Genomic DNA, 16,943 nt, shown 5'->3' on the forward strand with positions numbered 1-16,943 from the left:
GCCGAAGAGGCAAGAGACTTTTTCTTACCTCTTTGTTTCCTGGTGCGCGAGCAGAGGGGATTCAGAGCGCTGCTTAAAGGAGCTCCAGAGACGGGCGCGAGCCGCGGCTAAAAGCACGGACGCCAGAGACGGGCATGAGACGCTAAGGCTGCTGCTGCCGCCCCCAAGAAGCCTGTGTGCGAGCACAGGTCACTCTCCACACCCCCCTTCCGGGGAGCCTGTGCAGCCCGCCACTGCCAGGGTCCCGGGACCCAGAGACAACTTCCCCGGGAGAACGCTCGGCGTGCCTCAGGCTCGTGCAACGTCACGCCGGCCTCTGCCGCAACGTCACGCCGCCTCTGACGCCGCAGGCCCGCCCCGCACTCCGTGCCCCTCCCTCCCCCGGCCTGAGTGAGCCAGAGCCCGCGAATCAGCTGCTCCTTTAACCCCGTCCTGACTGAGCGAAGAACAGACGCCCTCCGGCGACCTACACGCAGAGGCGGGGCCAAATCCAAAGCTGAAACCCGGCAGCTGTGCGAACAAAGAAGAGAAAGGGAAATCTCTCCCAGCAGCCTCAGAAGCAGCGGATTAAAGCTCCACAATCAACTTGATGCACCTGCACCTGTGGAATACCTGAATAGACAACGGATCATCCCAAATTGAGGAGGTGGACTTCGAGAGCAAGATTTATTATTTTTTCCTCTTTTCCTCTTTTTGTGAGTGTGTATGTGTATCCTTCTGTGTGAGATTTTGTCTGTAAAGCTTTGCTTTCACCATTTGTCCTAGGGTTCTATCCGTCCGTTTTTGTTTTACTTAAAATTTTTTTTAATAATTTTTTTATTTTAATAACTTTATTTTACCTTACTTTATTTTATTTTCTTTTATCCTCTTTCTTTCTTTCTTTTTCTCCCTTTTATTCTGAGCCGTGTGGATGAAAGGCTCTTGGTGCTGCAGCCAGGAGTCAGTGCTGTGCCTCTGAGGTGGGAGAGCCAACCTCAGGACACTGGTCCACAAGAGACCTCCCAGCTCCACGTAATATCAAACGGCAAAAATCTCCCAGAGATCTCCATCTCAACACCAGCACCCAGCTTCACTCAACGACCAGCAAGCTACAGTGCTGGACACCCTATGCCAAACAACTAGCAAAACAGGAACACAACCCCACCCATTAGCAGAGAGGCTGCCTAAAATCATAATAAGTCCACAGACACCCCAAAACACACCACCAGACGTTGACCTGCCCACCAGAAAGACAAGATCCAGCCTCATCCACCAGAACACAGGCACTAGTCCCCTCCACCAGGAAGCCTACACAACCCACTGAACCAACTTTAGCCACTGGGGACAGACACCAAAAACAACGGGAACTACAAACCTGCAGCCTGCAAAAAGGAGACCCCAAACACAGTAAGATAAGCAAAATGAAAAGACAGAAAAACACACAGCAGATGAAGGAGCAAGATAAAAACCCACCAGACCTAACAAATGAAGAGGAAATAGGCAGTCTACCTGAAAAATAATTCAGAATAATGATAGTAAAGATGATCCAAAATCTTGGAAATAGAATAGAGAAAATGCAAGAAACATTTAACAAGGACCTAGAAGAACTGAAGATGAAACAAGCAACAATGAACAACTCAATAAATGAAAAATACTCTAGATGGGATCAATAGCAGAATAACTGAGGCAGAAGAACAGATAAGTGACCTGGAAGATAAAATACTGGAGATAACTACTGCAGAGCAGAATAAAGAAAAAAGAATGAAAAGAACTGAGGACCGTCTGAGAGACCTCTGGGACAACATTAAACGCACCAACATTCGAATTATAGGGGTTCCAGAAGAAGAAGAGAAAAAGAAAGGGACTGAGAAAATATTTGAAGAGATCATAGTTGAAAACTTCCCTAATATGGGAAAGGAAATAGTTAATCAAGTCCAGGAAGCACAGAGAGTCCCATACAGGATAAATCCAAGGAGAAATATGCCAAGACACATATTAATCAAACTACCAAAAATTAAATACAAAGAAAACATATTAAAAGCAGCAAGGGAAAAACAACAAATAACACACAAGGGAATCCCCATAAGGTTAACAGCTGATCTTTCAGCAGAAACTCTGCAAGCCAGAAGCGACTGGCAGGACATATTTAAAGTGATGAAGGAGAAAATCCTACAACCAAGATTACTCTACCAAGCAAGGATCTCATTCAGATTTGACGGAGAAATTAAAACCTTTACAGACAAGCAAAAGCTGAGAGAGTTCAGCACCACCAAACCAGCTTTACAACAAATGCTAAAGGATCTTCTCTAGGCAAGAAACACAAGAGAAGGAAAAAACCTATAATAACAAACCCAAAACAATTAAGAAAATGGAAATAGGAACATACATATCGATAATTACCTTAAATGTAAATGGATTAAATGCTCCCACCAAAAGACACAACTGGCTGAATGGATACAAAAACAAGACCCATATATATGCTGTCTACAAGAGACCCACTTCAGACTCAGAGACACATACAGACAGAAAGTGAGGGGATGGAAAAAGATATTCCATGCAAATGGAAACCCAAAGAAAGCTGGAGTAGCAATTCTCATATCAGACAAAATAAACTTTAAACTAAAGACTATTGGGCTTCCCTGGTGGCGGAGTGGTTGGGAGTCCGCCTGCCAATGCAGGGGACTCGGGTTCGTGTCCCGGTCCTGGAGGATCCCACATGCCGCGGAGTGGCTGGGCCCGTGCGCCATGGCCGCTAAGCCTGCGGTCCGGAGCCTGTGCTCCGCAACGGGAGAGGCCACAACAGTGAGAGGCCCGTGTACCGCAAAAAAAAAAAAAAAAAAAAATATATATATATATATATATATATATATATATAATTCTTCCAATTTGATCTTTAAATGCAATGAAATTCTAATCATAATCTCAAAGGACTTTTTGTGAAACTTAAAACATCATGTCTAAAATAAAATAGTAAATGAATAAGAATAGCCAAGACAGTTCTATAAAATAAGAACAAAGAGGAGAGGCATTACCATTTGTCAACATTCACTTTAAAGTTACAATAATTAAAATAATGTGGTATAGGTGTAAGAATACACCAAAAAACCAAAGAAAATCAGAGCAGAATAGAAGACCCAGAACCAGAGCCAAGCATTTAAAAAGTCTGATTAATAATTTAATAAAGATGTTTTTAAAATCAATATGGAGAGTGAAAGGGTTAAAAATGCGTAATTCTTTAAATGCTAAAATTCTTAAAGGAAATTCCTTAAAAGAAATTGAAAGACTCATTTCCTTTTCCTATGGAATAACGTATGGTCTCTTCTTCATCTACCCAAAACTCAATTCCACATGGATTTAATGCAAAACCATAAAATTATTTAAAGAACATATATGTAAATATCTTATGAACTTGAAAGAGGAAATAATTTTTTAAACAAAAAGTGAAACAAAAAAGAAGTCCACATGATAAATTAAAAGATGGATTACATTAATTTATATCACAGTGAAATTTTCTGTATGGCTAAGATACTAGGACAAAGTAAAATGCAAAAACCAGCTGGAGGAAATATTTGCAACATTTATAAAGGAGAAGAGGTAAATATCCATAGAAAGAACTTTTAAAAAACAATAACAAAATGACAAGCACAATAAAAAAATGTGCCAACGATTCATGCAGTAAATTCACGGAAAAGAAAGTCTGCATGACTAATAAACATATAAAGAAATGCTATATCTTATCAGTAATCAGTAAAATGCAAATAAAACAAGACACTATTTTCACCTATCTTATTAAAATATATTAACATGTATTATAATTAAATCTTTTGTGCACATTTCTCTTTATGTAATTTTCTGACTTTTTAAAATGTTTGCTTTACTCCTTAACCCTACCCTTGGCTGAAAAAAATATCAAGTATTTGTTTCAGGTGAGGAAATTGAAACTCATGCATCGCTAATAAAAGTTTAAATTATCATTGCTATTTTGGAGAGTTGGCAATTTCTTGTAAAATTGAGAGAGTGCACGCTAAGTGGTTATTAAATAATAACTGATTCTAGCTAATACCCTCATATGTGCACAAGGACATAAGCACAGGAATCTTTATAGACACATGTTTTCTAATGTGGGAAGCCACCCCAAATGTCTGTTAGCGGGGAATGGAAAAATAAATTCAGGTTTACATACATGAAGGAATTTTATATATAATTTAATATATGTTAGTCTCACTGAATAAAGAAAACTTTCCTATCTGAAGAAAATATGGACTCACATACGTATAGTACAAGTGGAAAAGCTTGGACAGGGGAAATACATACCAAATTCATGAAAATAATTGCTAAAAGGAAGTAAAAAGGAGAATAGGTTTGTAGAGAGGTTGACCTCATTTGTAATTCTCTCTGTATTATTAAATGATCGGAAACAAAAACAACATTAAAGTCTTGGTGTTGTGTCCATGGGTTTTGGATGGGTTAGTGTCTGTAAGTATATTTAGTTTTTTGTTTTTTGTTTTTTTCTGAAATAAAGCAAACCTAAAATGGAAGAGATTAGAAACAACTTCTGCCATTTTTAAGTTTACAGACTCTGTAGTTATCTAGAACTGGGTAACACACCATCTAAAAGCTGAGTAGTTTCAACCAACCACTTATTTAGGTAACGATCAGCTGGTGGTTCTTTGGCTGTAGGCTTAGTCTTGGTTAATCTCTGTTGGACTCTGATGAGACTGAGGTGAGCTGGCTAGGGGCTGGGTGATACAGGGTGGACTGCTGACATCGCAAAGGCAAAGGAGTCCCGAGGCCCAGCCCCTAATCAACGTGGAGGATGTCTCAGAGTCACGCATCTCAAGGGGATGTGGATGCAGGGAGGGGCAGAATCCTGTTATTTTTGAAGCCTCTCCCACACACCCTAACAATAGTGTGTAATGATGTAAGAAGAAAATCATTAAAGAACTATAAATATACATTCCTCCAAACATATCAGTATATATTTTAAACAAAAAGACAGACAGATATAATTATTTTGGGTCGTCTGGGGAAGAGTGCAGAATAAGGCAATTGGTAAAGAGTGAAAAGAATCACTAATACCCTTTTTAGACATGTTGTGTTGCTTCTAACATGGTTACGGGTTTGGTGAGGACAAGATAAGAAAAAGACAGATGGTTTGATTTCTTTCTTTTTTCTGTTTTCACCTCTGCTATCATCCGAGGGCTGGACTTTTCAGACAGCAGATTTTTCTTGGGAATGGACACCTAGATCATACTTCACATGTTTAATAAAAAACAAAGAGAGGAAAACACATTTACTTGTAAGCAAACTACACAGTAACACAACATGGGAAGGGAGCTGAATGAAAATCAAACATTCAGGGCAAGACCCGAGGGTACCTTTACCACATCTCCCCCTGGATGTAAAGCAGAGCTAGTTATATATATCTTTCAGCTTCCAGGCTTTTCAACATACTCTGTACAGAATCTCTCCTATTCTTAAAATCTGTAGTGATAGAGATTTCATATCCTGCTTTGAGAACATTCTCTGCACCTCACAGCCCTCACAATCAGTAATTTTTTTCTTGGGTCTAACCTATATTTGTATTGCTGCAACTTGCTAATTTCCTGTGAGGCTATGCCCTCTGTGGAGATGGTGACCATAATCCTCCCTATAATATTCTTTCATGGATCAGATAGAATAGACTGAATCCCTTTTACATTTCTGCACATCTCTCTTGAAAGACTGAGATTCAGGCCAGACATAATACAAGGGTCTGACCAATGGCATAAGCAGTGAAAGGATGAAAGTATTGCCAGTTTTTGTAGGCAATTCACACACTTATTAGCACAGATGGCTTTCACCTGTTTTTTTGTTTTCGTTTTTTACAGCAGTTCCAGAGGACCACCTCACTGGTAACCCACACTCTCTCCAATGTCAGGCATCCTCACTGTAATCCGGGGGCAGTGCAAAGCAATGGAGGGATCATGTACTTGGAACCAAATATCCCAGTTTGAGTTCAGACTCTATCACTTATTGGTTGTATGACCTGGGACAAGTGGCTTAAAATATCTGCCTTACTTTCTCGCAAGGATAATAAGACCTGCCTTCTACTCTCTCACTCCTGATGGAGAGGATTTAATAAAATAATGTTCCTGAAAAGCACTTTGCAGACTGTAAACCGATAAAGCCATGTAAAGTATCAGCTGCGTTCACAAACTCCTCGACACAAAGTTCCTTGATCCCAGTTCTCTAGAGTAGGTTTGAAAAAATGTCAAAGTCACAAAAATATTATCCCAGTGGAGTGTACGCTGTGGATTGGCTGGGTTTCTAAAGTTTGTCTCTAAGGCTGCCATTCATAACTTGGAATACACTTTTCATTATATGTTTCTTTGTAAATAATTCTATGAACAGGCAATGCTGAGGCATCTCACAAAGTTTACTGTTTCATTCAGTGAACACAGAGCCCCTACTCTGTGTTCAATAAAGGAGATAGAAAGATGGGGAGAAGGTCTCCATCCTCGGAAGTCCTCAGTGGAAGGAGAGAGCCTAAGAAGCAAATTATCGCAAATCAATTGCAAAATACTGTGACCAAGACGTGCACTGCTAAACTACTCAGCTGCTCTTTATTGTAAAAACAGGAGAAAGGTGGGCCTCCTTAAAGACGGCAGAGGCAGCCCTCCAAATGTTCCTTTTCGTCTGCTCCCTCAGCCTCTGCACTTTCCCCTCCACTGTGTCCTGCCCAGGAGAAATCACGTCCAGACTTTGACATGAATGGGGCTGTTTCTCATCCCCGTGAGGCTGCTCACACTGGTCTTCCCCTGACACGCCCTTCCCTGCACCCCATCTAGAGTGATCACGTGTAACTCAAGGTGGAGCTGAGGCCCCACTTTTTTTTTAAATTACATTTTCCTTCTCTGTTGCTCTCTGCAGCCCCTTGGGTCCCCACTGGCCCAAATATAATGCAAATATAACAGCAGGATTTTGGATGAATTGTCTCCACAGAAATGGAAGATGGGGTAGAAAGGATGATGGTAATAAGGCAAGTTCTCAAACTTGAATGAGCAAGGGGAAATGATCAGGAGGTCAGCGATGAGGTGAACAGAGAGGACGGGGGCAGGTACAGTTTAACCACCTGGTTCCTAAGCCTTGGCGATTTTGAGGAATAAAAAGTGATTTTGTGGAAGCAACAGAGAGCAAGGAGTATAGAGCTGGAGGTTTGGGGGGGCAGGGAAAGAGAAGATTCAGCCTCCACTTGAGAGAAGAACTCAAGAGGTAATATCTTCCAGAAAAGCACATGAATGTCACTTTTAGAGAAGGAACTGAGGATGCAGGGGGATTTCTACTGACAGACTCTAAGTTCTAGACCAGAACATAAAGGGTGTTGGAGAGAGATGGAAGATTGGACCAGAGTAACAGCTATTAAAGGGATTTGGAGATTGGGTCTGGGTGACAGAGGTGGGGGACCTCTGGGAGGTGGGGACCTGGGTTGGAGTCAGGTGATCAGGAATGTGACACACCTTGTTTGGGCAGTGGCTGCAAGACACACCCATGGGAATCCTTCATCCCTTTGAGATGTTCAAATTGAAACCTGGAGCAGAGATGCAGGATGCTGGGCTGGCAACACGTGTGACGTGAAGCTTGTGAACTGTTTGCTGCTGCGCCTCCTGCCGTGTCGAGGAGACTGTCCTGCAGGGAAAATAAATCCAACGTGCAAAGAAAAGCAGGTTTGAAAGGTGAGAGAAGCCTGCCCTGGGGACACTGGATTCCCGGTCCCAGGCTGACAGCCAGCTGTAGCCCTGCTCTTGGAGTGACACAGAGCTTGCAATAAGTTCCTCTTCTTGTCCAAAGTAATTCAATATGCCTATCTCTCCATTACAACCAAAGGAGTCTTAACACATTAATCTAATATACAAAGAAAGGAATCATTGGCAAAATTTGCTCCTTTATTATTACCCACAAATTACTTGTGACATGCCTCAAAACCAACTGTGACAGGGCTAATTAGTACAGACTGTTGGAAACCACTTGCCTGCAAACACAGAAGAGGGGACTCCAGCCATGTCCCCAGAGCTGAGAGCCCATGCCATTTTCTTACTGTCTCCTCCAGGGAACACAGGGCTCCCGGGAGAAAGAGCAGCCTTCCTGTGGTCTGTGCCACGTTAGTGTGGGGCTTGTGTGATCGGTGCCCACCTGGATGCGGTGAATTTGGTGTCTCACTGTGTCTGAATCACTTCCTGGTGAGGTGCCTTGACCTGCACTCTCCTGCGGACTCTTTTTCCAGTTGAAGTCTAGCTGATTGATTTAATACAATGTTGTGTTAATTTCTACTGTACAGCAAAGTGGTTCAATTATACATATACATATATATAATATATATATACACATTCTTTTTTATATGCTTTTCCATTATGGTTTATCACAGGATATTGAATATAGTTCCCTGTGCTCTACAGTAGAACTTTGCTGTTTATCCATTCTCCTTATAATAGTTCGCATCTACTAATCCCAAACTCCCAATCCATCCCTCCCTCCATCCCCTCCCCCTTGGTTACCAGAAGTCCTTTCTCTATGTCTGTGAGTCTGTTTTTGTTTTGTAGATAGGTTCATTTGTACCATATTTTAGATTCCACATATAAGTGATATCATGCGGTATTTGTCCTTCTGACTTACTTCCCTTGGTATGATAATCTCTAGTTGCATCCATGTTGCTGCAAATGGCATTATTTCATTCGTTTTTATGGCTGAGTAGTATTCCATTGTATATATGTACCACATCTTTTTTATCCATTCCTCTGCTGATGGACATTTAGGTTGTTTTCATCTCTTGGCTATTGTAGATAGTGCTGTTATGAATATGGGCGCATGTATCTTTTTGAATTATAGTTTTCTCAGGGTATATGCCCAGGACTGGGATTGCTGGATCATATGGTAACTCTATTTTTAGTTTCTTAAGGAACCTCCATACTCTTCTCCATAGTGGCTGCACCAACTTACATTCCCACCAACAGTGTTGGAGGGTTCCCTTTTCTCCACACCGTCTCCAGCATTTGTTATTTGTAGACTTTTGATAATAGCTATTCTGACCAGAGTGAGGTGATACCTCATTGCAGTTTTGATTCAGAGTCTCCTAAATCCTAAGTCCATCTCACAGCCACAGCTTCCGTGGAAACATCCCCAAACACCAACTTCATGGAGAAACACACTTCTTGAGGCCCCATCTTAGGGGGGTAATATTAAAAGTACCCCATCTTAGAGGGATAATATTAAAAGTAATCACCATGACTCTCACATTGTGTTAGGTGCCCAGTGGTGCAGGCTCATGACACATAATCTTCCTCAGAAGATTGATTAACAACAACTTGTGAGGGAGAGTAGTGGACAGCACAGAGTCTCTGAGCTCCCATAGTTATTCCGTGGTCTTGTGTAATCAACCTGCTTCTGGGACAAAGGGGAGGAGGGAAGAGGGGCCTCCAGAGTCCTTCATCCGAAGCCCAAGGTCTGTCTCCCCTCAGTGTTCCATGCTCTTTTCTGGAGAAGACATTCAAGTCCATTCTGTTCCCTGCCCCACTCTGCATACTTACGTCCTCTATCTTTGAACCTCTCTCATACTGAGAGAAATACCTACTTTTCTTCCACACGTGGGGAATGGAAGTTCCGGTGTTAGCACTGCGTTGGTGTCACGCATTAGTGGTGGCGCCAATCTGAACATCTAAATGACGTCCTTAGGACCTGCTCTACCAGTTTTGGTTGCAAATACATCCATATCTCTTTTCTATTTGCAGTTAGTGACCCTCAGCCCCACATTAATGGGAGGTAGTGCCTCCCTCTCTAAAGAGCATCCCACCCTGAATTAGCCAAGATCCCAGGCACCTACTCAGCCCAATAGAAAGTGAGGGGAGGAAACTCTTCTCTCAGTGCCGTGCCAGGAAAGGACACGAGTCCCCTGCCGGCCTGCCACCTCCTCGGCCTGGCCTCACTGCTAAGATCCACAACACTCGTCTGTGCCACAGAAAGGCCTTCACCAGGCACAACACCTGCCTGCCCTGCAGCGGGGCCGCACGCATGGCCTCTGAAGTTACTGCTTCCTTGGTCCCGGGTACCCGCCCACGTGCTTTCCTGCAGAGCACTGCCACTGCCAGCTCCTCCCGGGACGCTTGGTTCTGAGCAAGCATCCCCTGTCCAGATTTCTCTCCTCTCAGGACATTGCCCGTCCCGGCCACCAAGTCCTGCCCAGGCCCATCTGTGCTCCCAACCTCCTGTGTGACAGAGCTGCTCGTGCTTCTCTGATGCAAGGTGACTTCTACGTAAAGACCAAACTGGGTACTAGGGATCGATGCTTGTTACGGGAAGGGAGAGGAATGGCGCATGGGGAGAGGTCCCAATGAGACAGTCTGGGACCTGAGACCCTTTGCTGCAGTGCTTGCACCTAGACACACCTCTCCTTCAGCAACAAAATACACAGAAACTGTAAGGGACTAAAAATAACTGCATGCATGCACAGCTGAGGCAAATTCTGGATACAAGATACAAAACAACTAAAAAGAAAAAAAAACCCAACTGCTAATTTTGAAGAGCTGGGAGCAAAAGTGGGGCACTGTGCATGCCACCTGCACTCAGCACCACCAGAGGGGTGGGCGAAACACCCAAGCCACCCCTCCGGCCCGACCCCTGGACGCGCCCCTACCCTCACCCCATGTAAGGAACCGGCTCCCCTCCCCCACCCAGGGAGCAAGCAAGCGTGGGAACCTGTTGTCTGTTCTCCCGCCACGCTGCTGTGCAGCAGGGGCCCCAGTAAAGTCTTGCCTGGCCTCTAGTCAATTTCCATTCACTGGGGGAAGGCCAGGAATCCTGGTCGGTATCGACAAGCAGGATTCAGGCCGCAGAAAGCCTGGTCGCGGCTCTAGAGAGAGTACTGCCCTCAGAGGGCTCCGCTTCCATCCTGCTTCACTGTTGGCCACATGTGGGCTGTTCCTGGTGAGGCGTGGCCCGCAGCAGGCGGCTCTGAGCCCTGGAGGTGGAGCCCACGGGGGCTCTGGGCTATCTGCTGCCCGCACTGCCCACTGGGCAGCCGGTCTTGTTGTGAAGGGGCTTTGGGTGAGGCTTCGCCTTGCCCGCCACTCCCAGAACCACTGAGCATTCCTCCGGGCTCTAGCACAGCCTTGGACTTCTAGAGCCAGCCACCCAGGCCGGGCCCCACCAGCCTGGCGCTGGATTTCTGGCATGGATGCCACAGTCTCTGCCCACGAGTCCCACCCCAGAGCTCTTCCCAAGCCCTCTTGGCTGGCGGCTCTCTCTGCATCAAAGTGAGCGAGCGTGGAAATGTTTGGGGCCGGCTGGGTGGGCATCGTTTCCAGGCCGGCTCTCGAGCCCCAGTTCCCTTTATTCACAGTTCCGGGTTTTACGCCAGCATCACTGTCTACCACAGAGCAGAGAGAGCCTCTCGCCCCATACTCAGGCTTTAGGGGTTCCCTAGTAAACATCATCACAATAAACAAACAACAAATCAGGGCTCTCCCAACTCCGCCCTGAGTATACTCTGGACACTTGTGCCTGGTCCAGGCTGTGAGGGCCCTTCCCTCTCCCTGGTGCTTCCATGGTTCTCATTCCCTCTCCAGGGTCCCATCACCCCTGAAGAGAAAACATCTCTCCACGAAGGGATTTCGGAGCTCCTTTACTTGAAAGTAACGTAGTGGCTTCTGCCCCGGCCCTTCTGCTTTATCATCATCCTTCCAGGAGGACGTGTGCTTCAGAGTCAGGGGGGCATTTGGTCCACATTGTTCTGTTTCACCACAAAGAGCCAATCACGGCCGGCTGTGCAATGCCACCAGCCAGTCCCCAAACATTTCCATGTCCTAATCGCCAGACCTCGTAAACAGGTTACCTTAGTGACAAAAAGGACTCTGCTGGTGTGACTACATTAAAGAACTTGAGATGGAGAGCTCATCCCAATTGTTTGTGGTGTGCAGTGTAATCACAGAGGCCTTATAAGAGGAAGGCGGGAAGATCAGGGTCAGAGAAGGTAATGTGTCAACGAGGCCAGGGTCTGAGGCTCAGAGCTGGAGGATCGAGGAAGGACCAGAAGCCAGGTATGCAGGTGTCCTGAGGAAGCTGGAAAGGACACGGAAAAGGATGCATCCCCTGGGCCTCCAGAAGGAACCAGCCCTGCGGACACCTGGGCTTTAGCCCAGTGAGACTCATTTTGGACTTCTGACCTCCTGAACTCTATGATAAATGTGTAATGTTTTAAGTCACCAGGCATGTGTTCATCTGTTACCGCGGCAACAGGAAACGAATACACCTGCCTTACTCAACAGAGAAGCTTGTTTACCTGCAGAATCTTAGGGCTTTCTGGACGTATTCCCTTTGGGGGCTGAGGACAGCCTCCTCTCAACTCGGCTGCTGTGGTAGCGGCTGCACGACACCCCCCGAAGGGCTGAATACCTGTCTCTGAGACTCCTTATCAGAGACTAGAGGCTGCCCTGCTTATGTCCTGTTCCCCAGGATAGCAGAAGAGCGGGCCCATTTATACCCAGACAGCCTTGCCTGGAGGACAGGCCGGGGACAAGACTGGCTGTGCTCCCTCCCGATGCCTTGGCGGTGACGGGCTGACCCCAGCACCCTCTGATAGCCACACCCATCCCTACCCCTTGGCCGGAGCCGGGCCTCCCGTTGCTACCTCTCCTGACCGGTCCTGCTGCCTGAGACCCTGTGTCACTGGCTCTGCTTCCTCGTCCTCTACCCTGAGCACCAGCTCCAGGGTCACTGGAGTTGAAAAGGCATCTAAGGGACACAGGTGCCCTTGAGCCCCTGGTCCTGCCCCCATGCGCCCTTCAACACGGCCTCCTGCAGCGGCCTCTCTGATTTCAACCCTTGTGCGAGGTCTTCTCTGGCCTGTGCTTCAGGGTGAAGAAGATTGATCTGCAGGTCCCTATGGCCTCCATGTGACCAGCTGCTGTTTAAGGGCAGCTAAGCCCTTGGTGACAGGTCTCGAGGCAGCCGTAGGGTTGAGGTCACAGACGACCTTTGGCGCCGGGCCTTGGAGGCATGTAACATCATTATCCTGTTTTGCCTCAGGGACCTGATCCAAGCTGGAGGCCTTGCCAGGGCTTCGGGTGTGCCAGGCGCAGACACGCTCAGGTGGTCGGTGTCGGGGGAAGACGCCTTGGGGGGGCCGTGTGTAGCTTTCTTCTCTCAGGGCTCTCCCCGTGAACCCCAGCTGCTTCAGGAGACTGCCAGGCCCCCTGCTGGGCCCTGCTCCCTGCACTGATGCCGGGAAACTCCTTCTGAACAGTGATCTGGGGCAACCACTGACCACATTCATTTGTTTCCCTTCTCTAAGGGATGGCCGTTCCATGCTGCCTTGGTTATGTTATCCAGTGAGTGAAATCCGGGCTCCTGTATTCAGTTTGTGTCCCAGACACATCAGGCGGGAGAATAAACCCCGTCACTCCACCAGGGCTAAAAGTGCAGGTCCTTAAGTAGTACAGTCTCATAAAACTAGTTTCCTGGACCATGACGGTCCTAAAAGCTTTTCAGCAGGGTCCGCCATTGAGATGAAACATACGCATTCATTTGTTTCTTCTTTGTTGAGGTAGTGCCAGCTACTTTGGGTGAATTCAGACATGTCTCCTTAGAATTACTGGGTGGGCTCCCCTAGACACCCAAGAAGTGCCCGGTGAGTCCCCTAGAGGGGAGGCCACACTGATCCCCACAGTGTTAATCCCTCCCATCTCGCATCTGGGAGGTGACAGTCCTGGGGTCTCAACTGCGAGGTCTCTGGGACCTCCTTCTCCAGGTGTCGGAAATAAAGGAGTCGGAGGTGATGCAGAGCTCCAGAGAGGCAGACCCTTGCTGCCTGGGCTGGGCTCCAGCCCGCCCCCTTCCCAGCCTGCAGGGCTGCGCCTGACCTGCTCCCTGAGGGCCAAGGCAGCCGCCTCCCTCACTTTTCCTTTCTTCTTCACCTGTGCTTCAGCTGGCCTGTCCCGAACTCTTTGCTCCACGGCGTCTGCAGGGCGCTGGATCCGCTGCCGGGGGGCTTTCTCCCAGCCTTCACCCCGACCCAAGCTTATATGGCGTGTCCTCCAGGAGGCCTTTTCTGATCCCCGAGAGCAGGTTAGGCCCCTAGATTTCTCTCAACTCACACTGTAGCTCTCCTTTGTGACCCTCATACACTGCTTACTCTATAGGCCAGGCACCGTTCAAAGTGCTTTATACATATTAACTCATCGAATCTTCTCAAAACCTGATGTCACGGGTACTAGGGTGCTTAAATAACCGTCAGAACCAGTTATTGCGTAACTCTAGCGCGCTGCTGGAAGGGAAGTATCTGAAGCTCTCTCGTTCACATCTCAGGCTCCTGGAACTTGAATGTGGGAAGGAATAAGCCACAAACTATGCTACCGTTTTCTACTTTTCATCCTTTTTCAACAGAATGCTCCTTGGGGTCAGGATTCATCCCTGTGTCCTATTTTTATGTCCCTATTTATTCCTATAACCTTAGGGCCTAATACACCGCCTGAAACACAGGGGAGGCTCAGCAGCTGTCCCTTTGGGAGGGTGCACGCATGACCGCCCCCCAAAAATCTCATCCTTTTGCTTTCGACATGGGAGGAATGAGACCCCTGCCTCTCAGCCCTTCACCATCATTCTCCACTGGGTTTGCTTTCATTTTCCACCAATTTCCTCCCGCCCGGCTGTGACTGGTTCTCTCTGCCCACTGTGTGCACGTAGTTGCAGGCAGAGTCTGACGGGAAGGGTTTAGACCAAACGGGAAGAGATGCCCTCATGCTGTTGGTCTGGTAGCGTCAGGGAACGGCCCGCCAGGCACCTGTGCAGAGGTGCCCATGAGAGACACGGCTCTGATTGTCACGGTTGGAGCCCAGGTCTGCCTGGGGGTGGAAAGCTGAGTGACACGGCCTCTGAAAGCCCTCTCGAGGGCTGACCCATGATTTCATCTGGAAGAAAGTCGATCTCTTATTTTGTATTATATGTCTGTATATGAAACAGCAAGCGATCACACTGAGTGCAGAGCCCCCGTGGATAGGTGTTATTAATAGACATTCATTAAATGCCAAAAACATGTCAGACATTGTAGCAAAACAAAGAATTAGATAAGGTCTCCACTATGATATAGGCGCTTTCCAGGGAGCAGAGAAACTAAATTCATTGAGTTGGTGATAAAAAAATATCACAGGTAAAGGACATAAATGCACTCAGGTCTCTGACCCTTTTGAAAGAATGTCTTACATGTTTCCTTTATATGTCATGATTTTATATATAGAACGTGGCATTCACCATCCTAAAAGGATTCGTAAGCAGTAACCCCAGACAGGAAAATTATAATGGGCCATTTCATTTGACCTTCTTGAGTCTTGATTTCTTTATGTGAAATAGGAGACAGCAGCAGTTAATGCTCAGGACGGGGCTGATGGCAACAGCACCCACGTGTGTGATGACTGCGGCTGCTAAAATGCGGAAACACTTCCATACTGGCTGCTGCAGGGCCCCTGAACGCCCTTGCTGCTCTCGGACACCCCATCCACTCTCCCGTGGAGCCTCTTGGGTCTCTCCATAATCAGGCTATGAACGGATCGTTCGGGAGTTTTGCAAGAAGCAGGCAACATACCAAGGGGGGACTGAAGAGAGATCAATGGGGGACTTAGGCACAGTCATGTGCTTGGGGTTAAGGAAAAGCATCAAGGGATGGAGAGACACCTCAGGCCCAGGGAGAGTGGGACACTTCTGCAATCCTCCAGCCTGAAAGGTCAAGGGTGTGGAGTCGTTGTGGGAATTTGGTTAGATCTACAGCCGTGGAGAGGGCTGCCCCATGGGAGCTGAGGCCTACGTGGAGGAACATAGCCACCAGGAACCTCAGCCAGCAAGAAGGGGCCCAGGAATGAAAAGCCCAACCTCCCTGCCCTCTCCCTTCTGGGCTCCTCCTCCTGGTGGCCCAGTGAGCTGCCTCCAGCCTATAGCTGGACAACAGGGGTTGTAACGGAGGCCAGCAGTCAAGGCCAGCCTTCTGGGTGCAGAGCAAGGAAGGAAAGGAAGGGGCTTGGTTCAGAGGAGCAAAAGGAAGTTACTCACGCTGAGTACCCAAGGCCTGGCCGCGCAGGGTGACCCCAGGACAGCCCCTGTCGGCTGGAGTCTGTCCTGATCTGTCCGTGCCCCTGAACAGCAAATGGAAAGGATTTGCTTCCCTGACACCAGGTTCTGATTAAAGCACTAAGTCTTAGAATGTCACGCTCCCTTTTTCCCTTTGTATTAGTTTCCATTATATTTTCATCCCATTAGAACTTACCATTCTAGCAGGGAAAAGAGAGGCAAGTTCTGCCTAAGGAAGAAAACAGGAACCAACGTCTCCAGCTGTCAGGGTAACGAGTCTTTAAGCAACACACAATCAGACTGTGGCCCACAGGAGAGCTGACCCAGCTCAGGGTGGAGGTCCCACCTGGGCGTTTGCAGTCACAGCTTTACAGCAATGAGCCGAGTGCATTTGTCTCTGTGTCCTTTACTGTCACCTTTACTGATGTGCATTACAGGAGGGACAAAACTGAGCAATGCATGGGTCTCAGCCATCTCCTCCTGTCTCTTCTCACTGGAGAAAGGTCTAACTTTCTGTTCATTTTCACCTTGGAGTTTCCCTCACATGGTTTCCCTGCTGGAAGTCCTTATCTTCTTGCTGTCCGAATCCTGTCTTCCTTCCCCAACTCAATGGATCACCCTGGCTATTCCAGCCACCCTCCCCCCAACTCCCACCCCTGTCTCCTTTGAACACCTGCCCACCTTGCAATCTGTGCAACACCGTTTGGGATGTCCTGACGTTCTGCTATCTTTCTTTTTTCTTTAACTTTTAGTTTATATTGGAGTAGAGTTGATTGACAATCTTGTGTTAGTTTCAGGTGTACAGCCAAGTGATCCAGTTATACATATACATGTAGCTATTCTTTTTCAAACTCTTTTCCCATGTAGATTATTACAGA

This window comes from Aethalodelphis obliquidens, unplaced genomic scaffold (assembly GCF_003676395.1).
Source record: "Aethalodelphis obliquidens isolate GAN/ISIS:26980383/991018 unplaced genomic scaffold, ASM367639v1 scaffold82, whole genome shotgun sequence".
NCBI classification, from domain to species: domain Eukaryota; kingdom Metazoa; phylum Chordata; class Mammalia; order Artiodactyla; family Delphinidae; genus Aethalodelphis; species Aethalodelphis obliquidens.